Source organism: Callorhinus ursinus, unplaced genomic scaffold (assembly GCF_003265705.2).
Source record: "Callorhinus ursinus isolate GAN/ISIS: 27379988/994484 unplaced genomic scaffold, GSC_fseal_2.0 scaffold25, whole genome shotgun sequence".
NCBI lineage: Eukaryota > Metazoa > Chordata > Mammalia > Carnivora > Otariidae > Callorhinus > Callorhinus ursinus.
Window position 1 is genome coordinate 2,484,074 of NW_027397087.1, and position 16,364 is coordinate 2,500,437.

A 16,364-nucleotide genomic window follows, 5' to 3' on the forward strand; every position below is an offset into this window, starting at 1 on the left:
CCAGTCCTCCTTATTTATGCTTCACGTTTAGAGCACCTACTGCTCACCAGGCACTTTGCAAGAAGCTGAGAAAAGCCTTAAATGCCTTGCAGAGGTTTTCTTTTTTTCTTCTTTATTTTAATCCTGTAGGCAATAGGAGATTATTGACAAATTTTGATCACAGGTATGGCAAGCTTCCATTTGTGTCATAGAAAATTCACTCAGAAGTAAGATGGATGACAAAACAGCGGTGGCAAGATTAGAATAGCCACGTTGTCAGCTAGGGGCTTCCTACTCCTTGAATATCTGGTTAACTTGGATGAAAATCCAGTTCTGTGGCCTGTGACAGTCTTCATGATACCTGTTCTCACAGTTTGCTTCTAGTGTATATGTGTCCTCGTGAGTAGTTCTTAACCTTTAGGGCTATCTACCTCCTTTTTAGCAACAACACATTGAATGTAGAACTTAGCTTCTTTGTCAGTTTCTAGAAAAATATCCAGTCATACTGGTGTGTGTGTGTGTGTGTGTGTGTGTGTGTGTGTGTGTGTGTGTATGACAGAAAGAGAGAGAGAGAGGGAGAGAGAATACTTTACTGAAGATTCAAGAGTCACTAGGAGATAGGGTTTCAACTGAAAAGATGTGGGGCCTGGAAGCAACTCAGCCAGTACCAAGTGCATCCAGGAAAATTGCGCTTGAAAGGAGTCCACACTTTGAGCATCTTTCATATGTCTTTGGAATATTTTAAAGGCAACAACTATGAAATTGAGTTTTAATGCTTGCTAAAGCTCTTCCTACTCCCAAGTGACTGGCCTGGCAGAGAGTTCAAATCTCCTGTTTTCATCTCCCCTCTTATTTTCCTCTTTCCTTTTTCTTTCTGTGGAGCAACCAATAAAACCATCCACTTGCCTCCTGCAGATAATCCACCAAAACCTGTACCCCTCAAATGTTAGTTTCTACCCCCAAGCAATTATCAAAGAATTTTTCCAACAAAGACAGCACTCCCTTTCTAAGAGGATTTTTGATGAATAAAATTCCCTCTTTCCCATCATATATTTTCTCAAGAAAAATATTTGCAGAATCTTGTGTGTTTTGCTACAGGACTTCTGAGGGGTGGCAGGGGCTGGAGGTGAGGAGTGGTAAGTTGGGATCAGAAGGTAAAACGTGGTACGACTGTATTTTACTTAAGGCAGTTAGACCACATCTGACTTCCAGGCTAGTCCCAGTCTCTTGGAGGGTTGTTAGAAATTTTCTTTAAAGCTCCACTGGTGCTAATGCCTATAGAATTTCTGGGTCTAGTTAGGCAGCGGCATCCTACCCCACCCACCCCCCATGTGTTGGTTCAAATTCCATAGTTACCCTGAAAGCAGGTGGGATTCTCACCATAGGGATTTGATCACATTTGTTCACCCTTAGAGTCAGGGCTGACCTCTGGACCCACATCGATTACAGAAACCCCTCCTACTACTTTAATATTGGGGTGTAGGTCAACCAAGGAGAGAGGGCAGAGCTATGGTATCTACCAAATGTTTTTGCTTATGGGGTCAGGAGAGCCTGACACTGTGACTTCTCTCCTGTTTCTGGATCTTAATTTCTTGAGTTCTTTTCATTCCTCCAAAAAATATCTATCCTCACAAGGGCCAGAACAGATGGAAGCGTTTCTCTTCTCAGCCCCCAACCCCAATGTAGTGCTATGGGTTTTAAATCTGTCTCTGGTGGCTGCTAGATTGCAGGGGGCAAATGTGTGAGATATTACTGATCTTTTGTTTAGGACCTGGCTTCCCAACTAGATAAAAACTCAATAGTCATTGTTTGTGTTTAGGCCTAGGGATTTTTCTGGTGTGTTCTCTGACCCAAAGTAACTCACTTACCCCCTAGCCTGGGGGTGTTGGTAGTTGGGTGAACGACTGTGAACTATCTGTACTTGGATGACTGAGCTCTGCACACTCCTCACAGTTACATGAGTACCTTCACCTCTAACCCCAAATAATCAGTCTTCTGTCTTCCTCCCTTTGAATAACTTCTTTAAAAGCAAGGAGTAGGAGGATAATCCAGATTTTCACAGGAAGTTCTGAGCTTCTCCTGTAATGTTTTGCTTTAAATTCCTCCTACAACAGCTTACCTCCAACAAGCCTGATTTTTCCACACTACTTTCCAATAGCAATGTGGGGATGCTTTGTGGCAAAAGCCTCTTAAGTTTTAACATAAATGCAGAGGTCACTTCTTCCAGCTGTTACATTGCCTAAATTCTGATTTACAAATCCAGACATTTACCACAGTGTCAAGCATGATTGCCATTAACAATGCCATTGTTAAGCATTCAGCTACCCAGTGTATCCTAGGGATGCACTGGCAACTTTGCAATCGTATAAATTCTTAAATCTAGATCCTGCAAACTTTTAATTAATCATTGTCCAATTACAACTGTTATTCCTCTAATATTTCAGGGAATGTGAAAATCCTTTTTCTGCATTACCCAAAAATGTCTTTATTTCTCGTGGCATGTAGCATTCACTAGGGGTCATAATAGGCAGTCCCCAGTTCAGATCTTTGAGGGACCCTGACTCAGTAGAAGAAACAATCATAATAGGAATCTTTCATTAGCCCTTTACAAAGTTGTAAGTTCAGGACTTCTTTTGTGTTGCTGCTTTTAATATTTTTTTCTTTATCACTATATTTTGCAAATTTAATTACAACGTCTTGGTGTTGGCCTGTGTTTGTTGATTTTGATGGGAGTTCTCTGTGCCTCCTCCATCTAGATATCTGTTTCCTTCCCTAGGTTAGGGAAATTTTCAGCTATTATGTCTTCACATAAATTTTCTGCCCTGTTTTTTCTCTTCTTCTTTTGGGACTCCTATAATGCAAATGTTATTATGTTTGAAGGACTCACTGAGTTCCCTAAGTCCATTCTGCTGTTGCATAATTCTTTCTCTCTTTTGTTCAGCTTCATTATTTTCCATTATTTTGTCTTCTAGGTCACCAATTCATTCCTCCAGCCTGCTGTTCATTGCATCAAGCCTGTTTTCAATCTTGTTTATTGTACTCTTCATCTCTGATTCTTTTTTAACTCTTTAATCTCTGCAGTCAGGGTCCATCTGATGCCTTCTATTCTTTTCTCAAGGTCAGTGAGTATCCTTATGCTTGCTTTCTAATTTCTTAATCTTCTCAACAACTTTGAAAGGAAATATTTTTGTCTCTATTTATGAATTAGGAAATATAAAGACCTAGAGTTTAGTTGACTTGTCAAGGTCATGAAGCAACTAAGTGCAGGAGTAGGTTTCTTTTCTTTTTTTTTTTAAAGATTTTATTTATTTATATGTCAGAGAGAGAGAGCACAAGCAGGGGGAGCGGCAGGCAGAGGGAGAAGCAGGCTCCTTGCTAAGCAAGGAGTCTGATGCAGGACTTGATCCCAGGACTCCGGGATCATGACCTGAGCTAAAGGCAGATGCTTAACCAACTGAGCCACCCAAGTGTCCTGAGGAGTAGGTTTCAAATCCAGATTTGTCTTGACTCCAAAATCTATATTCTTTCTACTGCACCATAATATAAAACATGTAATACAATGCTTACAGCATATTTGGTGCTCAATATATTGTACTTCTTGTTCTTATTTTTTTTCACTTAGAGTAAAATTATGTGACATATATTTTGTACATTTAAATATATTTTATATTTGAAATATGTGATATTTGATATACTTATCATATGTGATATGTATATTTTATATATTCTATATTTGTTATATATGTATTATGTGTATGTGTGTCCTTTCTTGTGATTCTGCTTCTCTGATTGAACACCACTGAAGCAGGGGCAAAAGTGAAAGCTGGTATACTTGTTAAGAGGCCAACACCATTTAGTCCAGGATCAAAGATCCAAGATGTCATCATGGAGATGGAGAGAAGTTTACCAGTTTAAGAAATGTTTTGGAGGTTGTATTATGGTTCTCTGGAGAAACAGAACCAGTTGGAAGGAGAGAGAGAGAAAAGAAAGAGATTTCTCATAAGGAATTGGCTCATGAAATTATGGAGGCTGAGAAGTCCCAAGAGCAGCAGTTGGCAAGCTCGAGACCCAGAGGGGCTGATGGAGGCTGGCAGGCTTGAGACCCAATAAGAGCTGAGGTTTCAGTTTGAGTTTAAGGGCAGGAAAAGACTGATATCTCAGCTCAAGTAGTCAGGCAGAAGGAGGTCCCTCATATTTCTTGTTGTTTTTGTTCTAGTGAGGCCCTCAACTGATTGGATAAAGCCCACCCACATTAGAGGGAGCAATCTGCTTTACTCTGTCTACTGATTCACGTGTTAATCTCATCCAGAAATATTCTCAGAGACAAACCCAGAATAACGCTTAACCAAATGTCTGCGCACTCCGTGGCCCAGTCTAGTTGACACATAAAATTAACTTTCACATAGATGTGAAGGAAAAACTCAGGTTTTTTCCTTTCAATGTAGAGAAAAACCCAGTTCTCCTCTACTTTGAGTTTCTTCCCTGTGAGTTTCCTACTAACACAAACCACTTCTGACATTTCTAGTCACCAAGTATGTGTGTGTGTGGGGTTTCCTCAAAACAACAAGCAAGCCACTGACGCCAGCTGGGAGTCCTACCATTCAACTCAATTCTGACACTGTCTACCTAGACGTAGCCTCAGATCTCTTGGGTAAGCCTGCTTCTCCCCACCACTACTTCAGATGCCAGTTGCAAGCTCAGTTATTGTTTGTGCTTCTGACCCACTGCTCTAGATCAAAGGTTTCAATGACCCCCTCTGCAAGTACAATTCATTTGCTAGAGGAACTCACAGAACTCAGGGGAATACATACATTTACAGGTTTATTCAAGGATATGATAAATGAGGCAGAAGAACAAACAGATGAAGAGATGCCTAGAGTGAGGTCTGGGAGGTTCTGTCCCCGTGGAGTTGGAGTGGATCACCCTCTTGGTGTGGATGTGTACACCCACTTAGAAGCTCTTCGAACCCCATACTTTTGGGATCTTAGGGAGGCTTTATTATGTTGGCATGATTGAAAATCCCAAGCTTCTAATCATGACTCCCTCTTTCCATTGACTAGTCTGTTATCCAGGAACCATCCAGGACTCCACCCGAAGTCACCTCATTAGAACAAAAGATGCTTGTAATGCTCTTATCACTTAGGAATTGATGTGGGTTTTAGGAGCTGTGTGCCAGGAACTGGGGACAGAGACCATATATTTTCTATTATCTCATGATAGATGTATGTATGTTGGATGCATGTCTGCCTTCATATGCACTTGCACCAGGCCCCACACTTGGGAGGACTTCACAGTTGATTTAATGCTCCGCTGTTGCTGTCTTAAAATTCTTGGTAATTTTTCAACAAGGGGCCCTGCATATTCATTTTTTATTGGGCCCCACATAATATGTAGCAGGTCCTGATTGGATATGAGGACTGAGGGGAAAAAAAGCTCAAGGATTACATTTAGGTTTTTGGCTTAAACAGCTGTGTGGATGGTAGTGCATTTGGAGGTGGAGTTTGGGAGAGAAATTAAGAATTTTGGTTTGAGCATGTTAACTTAGAGCTGCCTTTTAGACACTGTGGTAAGATATTTGTTGCTTACTTCCCCAGCATTCATTTCCATCTTCCAGATTCCTGGCTAGACCCTGTTTCCCAGCTTTGTGGTTAGGGTTTGATTGGCTCTATTTCCAGCCACCAACATGCTGTCCTGGTACGGCAGCCTCTGCCATATAATAAGTAATCTACTAAGCCGAGTAGACTAGTGCTCTTTGTGATTCCCTTCAACCCTAGATTAAAGAATAAGGGAGAGGGGGAAGGATAAGGAGAGACTGACTCTTTGAGAAGGAGAGGCAAAGGCTGCAGAAATGGAGCCTAAATTTTGTTTGTCTGTTTGTTTGTTTTATCCCAGGCCATGGATACTTGTGGGAGAATCTGCTTATTTTCCCAGTATCTAACCTTGCCATCTTCCACTGTTTTAGCTGGGTACATGGTCTCCTGGTATAAAGACTACATTTCCCAACATTCCCTGGAGCTAAGTACACAGCCGTGTGATTATATTCTGTTTAATGGTACAGGGGGACGTGGTGTGTACATTTTGCTGGACATATCCTTAAAGAAAGGGGGATGCCATTTCTCCTCCCTTCAAATTTCAGCAGTCTAGAATTTGAATGCATTGACAGAAACGCCAGTAGTGAGCAACAGACAAGAACGCTGGTCCTTTGACACCAAGGAGCCATGCTAGTTTTGGATTGCCTACCTCTTATCTTTTATAAGAGAGCTAAATTCTATCTTATTTAAGATAAGACTCTTATCCACCACTATTTTGGATTTCTGTCACATGTAGATAGTGTTAATCCTAAGTGATACAATGTTCATATAATTAACTCCTTTTCTTCTCATGGTACCTAAATAATGATATGTTTGTTACAAACAAGACTCTAATAAGGACAATTTTTATTACTCAGGCCATGTGCAATTTGGTCTACATACACACTGAAAAAACCCCTATTCAACCCATATTTTGCTTTGCCCTTTCAGTCCTCAAAAGAAATATAGACATTTTACTAGGATCTATATTATTAAAAGCACCACTACTTTCCCTGGGAAAGCAACAATTGATCCACATTTTTCTGGCGCCAGCTCACATATCATAAACCCTTGTTTAAAATTAACCCAAACCATTAAACAACACAGAAAAAAAAATCTTTTTAAATTACACTATAAAAACTGCCTTCTGAGAAACTGAAACAGGTGAGTTTACATGTAATCTCAGATAAGGTGACCAAATATCCAAAATTGGCTAAGACAGTCCCAACTCCCAGATTGCTGGCTGCTCTGGTTTCTGTCTCAGTACACGTCCTGTGGTTCTGGCCAGATGTCATCCAACTTTAGGACAGGAATGCCTGCCCCTACTTGGGCGAACAAGTTACTAAAAATGGGGAGAAATAACAGGAAAGTGGAAATGGCAAAAAACTAAACTTTGGTTGCAATTTTAGTTACATTTTGGTTCTTTGTTTGACAATGTTTGTAAGCATTTGTCAACACGTATTGTTTAGTTTGGGGTCTTCGGAACTGTATGGGATGATCCATTTTTAGGATTTGATCAGTATTTTTAAAAAGTGATATTGACTATAATAGACTAGAAAATGCCAACATGCATTTCACATACTAAAGATGAGTAGTTTTAAAAAATTTCTATTTATGTTTTATCTGTGAGTCTTTGGTGCAAGAGTGTGATCAAAAGAAGTTTAAAACTCACTAAATTTTAGTCATTTAGGAGTATACTCACCCACTGTCTCTTGTATCATGAAGGGATATTAAGAAATTTTAAACCTTTCATTCAATAGATATTTGACATATATAACATTAACAGTACTTGTGCATCCATCGCTTCCCTGTGTTTCCCTTAAGCCCAATTCTCACACAAGTTTTCCAGGGCTGTTCCAGGGACTTTGCAAGTGTCCAGGACTGTGGGATGGGAGTTGTCTGCAGGAGATTGGTCAGTGGACAATTCAACCTCGAAGTTCACTGGACAAATGGTGTTTAAAGACTGAATTTAAGTTAGCCAGTTGGGCAAGGAAAGAAGGGCATTCCAGATAGAAGGAGCAGTATGTGTTAAACAGAAAAGAGAAGCAGTAGAGTATATAGGTTCATGATATCTTAGATGTAATTCTGAATTCCAAAAAGTTCTAAAAGCTGAAAGCATTAGGCAAGAAAACTGATTCAATCTGAACTCATTGGTGTGCTGCATTTGTCCCATGAGTTCAGATTGTTTTTATCATACTACACTGATATCCAGTCAGTCTAAAATATGGTTATGGTCCGCAAGATGTGTATTTGAGTTCTAAAAGAATATATAATTATAAAAGACTGGTGCATTAACTATTTACTTATCAGTTTTATAGAAGGTAATTTTTTTTCCTCTTTAAGTTTTTTTTTTTAAAGATTTTATTTATGGGCCGCCTGGGTGGCTCAGTCGTTAAGCGCCTGCCTTTGGCTCAGGTCATGATCCCAGGGTCCTGGGATCGAGCCCCACATCAGGCTCTCTGCTCCATGGAAGCCTGCTTCTCTCTCACTCACTACCCCTGCTTGTGTTCCCTCTCTCGCTGTGTCTCTCTCTGTTAAATAAATAAAATCTTAAAAAAAGGATTTTATTTATGTATTTGAGAGAGAGAGAGAAAGAGAGAGCATGAGAGTGGGGAAGGTCAGAGGGAGACACAGACTCCCCGCTGAGCAGGGAGATCAACTCAGGGCTCTGTCCCCAGCATCAGAATCATGACCTGAGCTGAAGGCAGACCCTTAACTGACTGAGCCACCAGGCGCCCCTCCTCTAAATTTTAATGAAAATAAAACCTCAGGGGCTCCTGGGTGGCTTAGTCAGTTAAGCATCCAACTCTTGATTTTGGTCAGGTCATAATTACAAGGTTGTGAGATCCAGTCCCTTATCAAGCTCTATGCTGAGTGTGGAGCCTGCTTGAGATTCTCTCTGTCCCTCTGCCCCTCCTCCCACTCGTGCCTTCACTTTCTCTCTCTTTCTCAAAAAAAAAAATATTAAAACTTCAAAATCCATAGCATTAGCAAAATAGAAATCTAGTAAAGCCAGCACAGTAATTTATGCATAATTATGGAAGAACTAGTGCATAAAGTGGTTACATGATATATCTCAGGAATCAGTTTGTCAAATTTATGCACAGCTTATTTATAATTGATGATTTCTTAATCTTTCTCCAATTGTTTAATGGTTTCCATATGCTTGCTTGCTTTAACTCGTGTGCATTTGGTGAATCTTACCTACCACAAGCAAGTAGAAGTCTATAAAGTAAAAAATTGTCTCCTTTTCACCACCATCCTCCTTCCCCTTTAGCACATTGTGCAGAGGTAACCACTCTTAAGAGAGTTGTATATATTCTTTCAGACCTTTTTCAAATTTGTATGCGAGCATGCCTTATGTCATAGTTATACAAAAACAAATGTTGGGTGATGGGCATTAAGGAGGGCACGTGATGTAATGAGCAGATGTTATATGCAACTGATAAATTATTGATTACTACATCTGAAACTAATGATGTTCTATATGTTGGCTAATTGAATTTAAATTAAAAAAAAAGAAAAAAAAACCCAAATGTTTCTTGTGTCATTCTCTCACAGAACTGGCATAATGCTATGAAGGTGTTCTGCAACTTGCCCTCTTCACTTATGTGTATATATCTTTTCATGGAAATATGTATAGACCAACCTGATTCTTTTTAATGATTGCCTCATGTTCTATTGCATGGATGTTCTTTAATTTAACCATTGTCCTACTGACAGGTAAATAGGGTTTTTCTAAGTTCTTATGATGGCAAATATTCCCTCAGATTTACATCCCTGTACTACCTCTTAGTCATACTTAAAAGACCTCCTCACTCTCTAAGGTCTTTAGCCAAAGCATATATTTTGTAGGAACTGATACCTTCTTTTCTCTTAAACCAAAGAGAAGTCATTCATGTTAACCTGTAAGTACAGCAACAAAAAAGCATTTTGTTGATTTTTTACGAGAATTATAAAGTAGTCACCTTTATAAGAGGGCTCTGATGTGGTAGAAACCAGTTAATCTCTTGCTGTTGACTGCTTTAGCTTACCAATCTCATCTTCTTAAGCAAGGTCATTCTGGAGGTTACTCTTAAAATTCTTCCTTAGTGTTCACTTCATCATATCTTTCATTGTAGGAACATCTAAGAAGCACAGACCTGAGAAAGAATCTCCAGGTTAAAGAGGTGGAAGTTGCTAGAATTTAAAAGCAGTGTTTCCACACTGGAGAAGTGACCTGCTAAAGGGCCATGGCACCAGGATGCTTTCTAATTCTTTGCCTCCAACTCTGCCTCAAATAATGACCTACTCTGAGAGGAGAAGAGTGTGTTGGTTAGTAGTGTGGGCTTGTAGTCATGCACCCTGGGTTCTGTCTCTTGTTAGCTCTGGGGCTTGAGCAAATGACTTAACCTCTTTGTGACTCAGTTTCTTCATCTATTAAAATGGGGACAGGGATGGTGATGATGATATCACCTACTCTGTAGGGTTGCTGTGAAAAAAATCAAAGATTAGTATTTGTAAAGCACTTACAGGGTCTGGTACATAATAAACTCGATATAGATGTTTGTTAAATAAGAATGGCAGAATGTTATGGGCACTGTGGCTGTTTCTCTGAGTTTCCTGAAGAAGCAGCTGTTCATGAAACCTTCCCAAAGCTCAAATGTAGCTGAAGTTGCCCAAAATATGGTGTGAACAATCTTCCTTCTCCTGCTCATCAGCGCCTTCACTGTAGAGGTGTCTCTATTCAGTGCTCACAGAAGTCCTATATTTCAGTGGCCTGCTCTGGATATCCAAACTTCTAATGAGAAATGATACCTTATTTATGTTAAAAAGAAGATGGACTGATATTGGGTGTACGCTTTCTAGATAGTTGTTAGCACATTCTTTGTGTTCAACAAAATATTCTCACGAGAAGAGGAGCTTTACAAAAACACATCACAGAAGAAATTGAGTTAGATTTCAGAAACATAAGTACAATGAAAATTGTCTGGATTCGCAGGAAATCTGTGACTTTCTGAGTGCAAGAAAATGATATGAAATTCATTGACAATATATAGTTATACCTCACATTTTCAGATTTTAATATTACAGCTATTAGAAATGCATCCAAAATTTATTTATACAAGAGCTGATTAGCCAGATCTGATATTTTGCAAGTTTTTTGTTCCTGTTTCCTTCCCACCCTAAACATGCAATTTTCTGCATTTTGATCAATTACAGAGTATGTGAAGTCAGGTGTGAAATTGGTTTCTCTTAATATGGTTATACTTCCAACACAGACCATATAGCTCCTCACTTTCTCTTTAGCAGGAAGTTACAGGACCAAAAGACCACACCTTCTGGGGAGCCTCCATATTCTCTGGAGTAGTTTATAGCTTTGGGTTGAACACTATGACCAAGTAGTTTCGTATTCTTGTGTGCTGTATCATGATTTAGTTTCCCAACAAAGTTGAATGTCTTACTTCCTCATATTATCACTAACAGGATTTGGGGGATTGACACCAGCTTTAAACCCCAGCTTCAGGATAGAATTATACTTGCTGGACTTTGGGTGGGTTTTCTAATACTGAAAGAGGGAGGGAAAATTTGCATGCTGTGGATAGCCACCGAAGTACGCATGGAGAGTTGGCATTTGAGCTTTTAGACTTTGATTACAACACTTGGAAGGAAGCTGTAGCAGATACAGCTATAATCAACTTATAATTGGGTATTTTATGTCTTCAGTTTTTTTTATACCTCACCTTGTTCCCAAAAGTCAAGCAGTTATGTGATTCCTCTTCCAGGACAGCATCAGGAAAAGATGGAGCTCTCATTTCTTTTCTTTCGCCTTGGCCTGCACAGGCCTGTGCTTAACTGTGTAATGATTTCTTTTCAAACTCTAGTTGCTCAGGCAACTACACTCTTTGCTCTCTAGCTTGACCCCATTTCCTGATGAATGGGCTTTTCATTTTTTCACTAAGTCCTAAAGGCTTTCACATTCTGCAATTTTCTCTGCTAAATAGCTCTAGGCATAACTGCTTAGAAAATCATAGGCAATCATAAAACCTTAGATTTTTTTAAGGAAACTTAGAGATCATTTAATCCAACCCCCTCATTTTACACTTAAAGAAATTGAGCCCCCAAGGAGGGTAAATAACTTGTTCAATGTCATCCTGTTAATTTGTAAACTGGCTAGAATTTTTCCGAAGCTAATTTTTTGAATTGGGTACAACTACAACTAACACTGTTTTAAAGGGTACATACTTTTCCATCTTGATCTTTTAGAGCTGTCACATGAATATAATTTATGGAACCAAATTTATGAAATCATGACTCCTAATCCTAAAAAAAACCCACTGTGATGTGAGAAATAGTTAAATGAGGTTTGGAATTACCATGCTTTTTAATAGAACATTTATCATAGCAATGGTCTCAGATGTGGTGGTTAATTGAGGGTTGACTAGGTCCAAGAAGATTGCTTTGCTTTACCTAAGATTTTATTTTGGTGGGGGAGGAAGTTGAGGGAAAATGGACCAACACATGTAGAGAGAAATGGGCATTAGGTTAGGCTCAATAATCTATTGTCACTACTGTTAATAAATTTCACACTTTGTGTCCACAAGATCACAACTCTAGTTTGTAAGAAATTATAAATTATTTTTGTGTCCAGAACTTGCATCTAGCTAGAGCCAAAGATGAAAAGTCAGTAGCTTCCTCATGCTCTTTCTATAGCCCACTCATTCCAGTTAGTGAGTTCTCCAACATGGCCACAAATAACTCATAGAGTCTTTGAAGAGCCACTCTTCTTTGTTGCTGTATGGCACTCTGTGCAAAGCAGGGTATCTCACAAGCACGCCCATCCCTAACATTTGTGAACCTGAGATGAATGTGCAAATGGTTGTCTCCAACCTTACCCCTATCTCAATGGGCCATATACCATTCTGTCCATACTGACCTCAAAGAAACTTGTGTATAAGTGTGTAGACTTCACTCTACGTATCCAAGCTATCTCCACAAGTCCGCATACAAATTGCACAAGTAGTCACCTCTTGTCTTCACTGTGGGTAATACAGTCTGCCCTTAAGAGAATAGAGAGGAGTAGAAGCCCAAGCAGGCACCTGAAGGAGACTCAGGGATTCATGAGCAGGGAATTGCAGGTTTCCTGAATAAAGAGAGCTTGGTTAAGAAAAAGGAGAGCAGGTTCCTGATCAGAAAATCCTGACAGACCTGTCACCTTATGGGGAGGAAGAGGATAGAGGAGGGCCAGAATAAGACCTAAGGCATTGTACCCAGGAAAGAAGTCTTGGTTGATTGGATCAAGAACAGTACTGCTGACAAGAAAACTCTGGGGTTGAACCGTCCTATAGGCATTGTCTCTTGTGTAGGACCTGTACAAGAAATGGAAGCAAAATTGTTTCATGGCCAGAAAGAAGCCACTTCAAACAAGTTATTTTTTAAACAGTGAAGTTTCAAGAGATGTTCTAAAAGAGCATCTAAAAGAACAACACTGTTCAAAGGTATGACATGTCAAACTGGAAGGAATATTCAAGATTGTCTAATGAAGATGGAAGAGAGACCACAGAGACAAGTAACTTGCCCAAGGTCAGACTGCAAGTAGTGATAGAGCTCAGCTGAACACTTGTAGCTTGGGTTTCCAGGTTCTCAGGAATGTGTTTTTGTCCATGACCTAGTCCTGAACCCACTTGAAGTATGACTCTAAGCAGCATGGAAGAATAGACACAGGGTAGCTCTTATACTAGAAGTGTATTTTTAATGATGTGACAGCAGAACAGCAAAGACCAGTGGTTTCTACAGAAAATCAGACACTAGTCAGACTTTTGAGAGAGAGAGAGAGAGCACACAAGTGAGTGAGTGAGGGAGCTGGGAAATGGGGTGAAGAAAGAGGGGAAGCATTCTAATGTAAGGATCGATGCTGAGTATCAGAGAAACTTTTTCTCTTCTTATGAATCAAAAGAGAGTGATGTTATCACTATTAGGTGATCCATTTGGGGAAGTTGGTGCAATGAGAAAAGGTAGAAACAAAGAAAGGGGTTATAGGTACTCTGGGTTACCCCCTCACTCTCATTTACCCCCACTTTGGGACTATATATAACTTGATTCATACCCTCCTACCCTGTCAGTAATGTTTATTTTAAATATGAAGTCCAGGAAGTAAAATGTATTGAAGTGGCAAGTATGGTCTAAGTATTAATTAATCATTTCAAAACAAATTAAAGTTTGATCTGTGAAAAAAAGAATTAGGCTGGAGTACAGAATTTGTTTTCCTGTCTTAGGCCTGCAGCAAGCCATTTAACCTCTCCAGTGCTGTTTTCCCAAAGGTAAACTGAAAATAGCAAAGCTAGCTCTTGATATTTATGATGGCAAAAAATAGAGGGAGGAAACCCAAGTGTCCAATAACAGGGAAATAGATTATGGAATATTTATATAGTATAATATTATCAACATTAAAAATTACAATTCTGAAAATTTTTAGCAATATACTAAAAAGTTACAATATAAGGTTAAGGGAAAAAGCATGATTCAGAAACTATATATATTGAGTTATGCCAACTTTCTAAAATATATGATCATAACATACTTGAAGGGGCACCTGGGTGGCTCAGTAGGTGAAGCATCTGACTCTTGATTTTGGCTCAGGTCATGATCTCAGGGTCATGAGATTGAGCCCCACGTCGGGCTCCACCTTCAGCAGGGTCTGCTTGAGATTCTCTCCCTCTTCTTCTGCCCCTCCCCCTACTTGCTCTCTTGCTCTAAAATAAATGAATAAAATCTTAAAAAAATAAAATACTTGAAACAAATACATCAACATGTTAATTTTATTATCTCTAGGTGATAGAGATGGTTTTAATTTTCTTCTTTATATAGTATTTTTACCATTTTCCAAATTGTGTCTAATGAACGTACAGTATACTAATTTAAGTTTTTATTTTAATTCCAGTTAACATACCACATGATATTAGTGTCAGGTGTATAATATAGTGATTCAACGCTTCTATACAACACCCAGTGCTCATCACAACAAGTGCCCTCCTTAATCCTGATCACCTGTTTCACCCACCTCCCCTCTGGTAACCAGCAGTTTGTTCTTTATAGTTAAGAGTCTGTTTCTTGATTTGTACAGTATATTAATTTTACCACCAGGAAAAAATGTTTTTAACAGAAGCAATGTACTCTAGCCCGATTCATAATGATGTTGTAAGGAAAATGGAAATAAAATAATAATTTAAAACTGAATCCTGACAAACATGTACTAAACAAGCTAAGTATTTATGTTAAAGGAAAAAATTGATGTATGTCTCCATGTGCAACTTTTTTCTTAATAATAAATAGATGTGCCTGTAAATAATTAGAAGTCATTCCGAGGCATTAGAAGAGCACAGTATATGTGCCACGACACATCAGAACTATTTGTGTGTGCTGACCCAGATGTCGAAGAAAAAGTCAAGTTGACCTGGATCAGTATACAGCAACTTTATCCAGTCATCAGGAGAGATGGCCCGCTGAGGAGTAGCTGAGGGGCCACCAGTGTCCTCCCTGCCAATTTTTCCCCAGGCTAATCAACTTCTCCTCTAAGTAAATATTTAGTAAATATATTAAATATACTGGCTTGAAGAGGCACAAATCATTGACCTGCCTCATGCATCCCCATGTTTTGGTCTGCCCTCCCTCTAACACCATGCCCACATCACCTTTTCTCTCCAAATCTTTGCACATCTAATCCCATTGCTGGGAATAGTCTTCTGCTCTCTCTGTCCCTCTTTCCCTTCACCTGTATTAACATTAGTCTTGCAGGTCTTAGCTTAAACATTCCTTTCTTGGGAGGCCTCCCCAATATAGAGGTTAGAGACTCGTAATGTATGTTCTGACAACTCTGTGATAGCTCTCATCACGTTTTATTGTTGCTGCATATCTAATTGCCTATTTCCCCTACACTGTGAGCTCAAGGAAGGCAGGGACCTTTTCTGTCTTGTCCTTCACTGTTTCCTCGGAGTGAGTCCAGTGTTCATCCAATCTGTATCGAGGACTGAATGAGCTGAGAATGTGAGATGGTGTGCATAGTGAGTCCCTCACCTAGAAGGAGCAAAGGCTGGGACTGGAACTGTGATTGGTTCCCAGGAAATCCAGTGGATAGAATTCTGGACTTTACCAGAGCTCAATTTTATCCAGATTATGATGCCAAGAATCCAGACTTGAGAATCAGGAGCACAAGGTGTGTGACTTTTGGCCAGTTGCTTAACATCTTTCTCTCTCAGAGCTTTTCTGAGTAGCAAAGGGAAGTGTAGGAAAGTACTTTAAACACAATATAAACATGGGTGCACAGTTGTGGAGACATAGAAGAAATGGGGTCATCTCTAAAGGGCTGTGGTTGGGACTAAGAGGCCACATTCTGGTTCCTATTTTTCCCACCTCAAGCCATACGTCTGGGCAAGTCAGCACCATCAGTACAGTGGCACCCTCATCAACCCCCACTCACCACCGCCAATATCTGGTTGATTAATACAGTTTGTGTGTTATTGCAAGGGAAAGGGGAGGAGCAGAGAGAACAAAAGAGCTGCGTTTGCTGGTGTAAGAGTGTGGTGGATCTGTCAAAAACACTTTCCAGAGTCCTCATTCTCTAGGGGATAATTTTTCTCTGGTATTTCAAGATCTCAAAATTAAATACCTGTCCCAGAACTGCCATCTCCAAGGTGACAGTGCTAGAAATCTCTCTTGACTTCTTCACATGAGAGGCTTTAAATAATAGTTGCCTTAATGAAGCGCCATATGGATAACATTTTAGGACAGGTAGTCAAATGGTGTAAGAAAAAAAAATTCAACTAAAAAAACAAGTGA